Source organism: Opisthorchis viverrini (genome assembly GCF_000715545.1).
Source record: "Opisthorchis viverrini unplaced genomic scaffold opera_v5_430, whole genome shotgun sequence".
NCBI classification, from domain to species: Eukaryota; Metazoa; Platyhelminthes; class Trematoda; order Opisthorchiida; family Opisthorchiidae; genus Opisthorchis; species Opisthorchis viverrini.
In genome coordinates, this window is record NW_008752087.1 from 238,256 (window position 1) to 240,937 (window position 2,682).

The window sequence follows — 2,682 nt, forward strand, 5'->3', positions numbered from 1 at the left end:
CTACTAGCCGGGAGGTCGCGGGTTCGAGACTCTTCGGAGTTTCGTGAGATGCGCACTGCTGATAATTCCCAATAAGGATGAAACGGCTGTACAGTGCTCCTCGGCTTTTCAGCATAGATTGGCTTCACTTACAGGACGAAATCCCACAAAAAAAGAGACCACTCTACACCATCGGATCTGTACTGTCACCGCCAAAGTTGCCCCTGATAATAAACATTTCTGTGTATGCGAAATTCGTCTTTTTGACACAAATACGATAACAAAATGGAATTTTTTTCAGAGCCTTTTGGGTGGAGAGCTGAAGGTTTTTGTTTTGCGCGTGTTCTATGTTGCAGATATTGTACCCTCAAAATGAGTCACTTGCTGACTACTTACTGTTTGTCTGAATGGGTGATCCAAGGGGAACCGTGCTCACACGTGAGAAACAAGATGTGTGAGTAAATCTCCAAACGCATCAACTCCATTCGTTTGCCATCAAATTGGTATTTAACCAACCTAGGTGTGACTTCGGACTAGTGTCTTACCAAATAGAATATACCATCACGTTACACAGCTAAATATACTGTTCGGTAGCGAAAACTAAAGCCCTTTCATCACACAACTTTCACTATTGGAATGTCATTTGTCTCCAAGATGTATAGCTCGTAACATATACCTCTTATCACCGACCCGACATAATGCAAAAATAAGTTTATTTTCCGTAATTCGCCTCTGTTAATGGCCTCTAGTTGGTCTTATTTCTCCCTGTTGAAAATAGGTAGACTTCGAACCATTGTTCAGTTGATGAACTGCCACATAGACGCATTTGGCGACTGTAGTTACCCTGGGGAGGTTTTCCCGGGAGGTCGTTATCCTGCCACATGCAAAACAAGCCCATAAACACTGAGGTCCCCCTATCACTGCGAAACGACTTAGCCAAAAACTGACCTGCAGAAGTAACCACATTACCATTATTGCTGTTCAGCCATCCCATTAATTCTGTAGCACATCTCCTGGTTTCAAGACGATAGCTAATGTAAGTCACTGAATGATTTCAGTACAAGAATATACCTTTAACAACTGCTTTGTTAGATGATGTTTACATCGAAGCAGCCGGCCAGCTTTGTCATCAACAGGACACCCTTAAAGCACACAACGCTTACCGAGAGTAACAGAACCATCCATAGCCATTCAAACTAAAAAATTTAGTTAAATGCTTGTGTTTATCCCTCCATCGTCCAATTTAATTCTTTTCTTGGAACTTTCCCAGATATTCTCCGCCACTAATGCAAAAATGCCACTTTTTGCCAGCTCCAATTTAATGTACGCACACAATCTTGACCTATTTTTTATGAAAACAATTCCTTATCCGCATCTAGGCTCATTTTTTGCAGAAATTTTCACCCTTGGGACGTAAAATCTTAAATGAACTTCCTGACGCTTTCAACTCTCGTTCATGACAAGGAGACGGCAACACGTTTTTCGCAAAGACACGGAGTAATCCATCAGCAACGTTTATGCAACAATGACACCACCAAATGACACTTCCAACATAAGATTGATGGAAACTCGGAGACTGCGCCTACCTGATGAGCCCCAAGAAGGGCGAAACCGGTCGTGGGCTGTCGAAGAGTTTTCAGCAACCTTGTGAGTAGTTTCCTCTATGAAATGACACTTTCAACTGTTTCGGACAGGTGGAGGTGTAGTGCCCGACAGTGTCGGCAAGTCATCAGTCTTCGAAAAGGAACTTGGCTGGAGCGGTCCATGATGGAATTTAGCACAGTAATTCTATTCATCTATTGCTGGTTCAAAGTTTAGCGGAAATCAAATTCCGCTCAGAGGAATCATCTATTAGCCACACGATCGCTGTTGACTGAAAGAATTTTCTTTGCGAAGTTTGCGCCTTGCGGCTTTTGCAGACTCCAACAGTTATCGGCGGCCAGGATCTACACGTCGAGATCAATAAAACGCTAGTATCTCACCGTAAAAACTACGCAGGGTGAGTCCTTCCCCAGCAGTGGATTTTCGGAAGGATCTGCCGGAAAACTAAAGAGGTGTTCATGTATGCAGTACCAGATCGAACTACGGCCACTTGGATGGACATAATCCAGGTCTGAATCGTTCCCGGCTCAATCATCATCTCCGATATACGGGCATTATACGAAGGAATTGAAACGATGATTGACATAGATTATACTCATGAAACGGTTAATCCTACCAAAAACTTTGTGGATCCAACGACTAGAGATCACAAACAAACCATTAAATTTCCTTGGCACGACCCCAAGATGCAGAATAAATTCCAATGCGGCATACACCGATCTTTAGTGGGCAGCTACTTGTGTGAGTTCGTTTGGGGGCAAAGGTACCGAAAAACGGACCTTTTCGTGCAAATTATTAATGGCATGTCGCAGTTTCTCCCTCTTCAATAAATACTAAAAGTACACATTTCATCTCCTCTTTTTTTCTAATTTTTTTTGTGTGGCGGGGTTTATCTGGAAAAGACCCCTTTTCTTCACAAGTAAGCTTTCAAATACATAACGATTGCAGCATATCATGATCGAAGCATCAGTGAAGAACACTCATGCTATGCCGTCGATGATGACGATGGCGATGTTGATTGTTACATCTGACTGTTGTCCCTGCTCCAGTGTCCAGTGCCATAAAAAGACTGGCCGACGAGAAAGACAACAGCTTTATTGC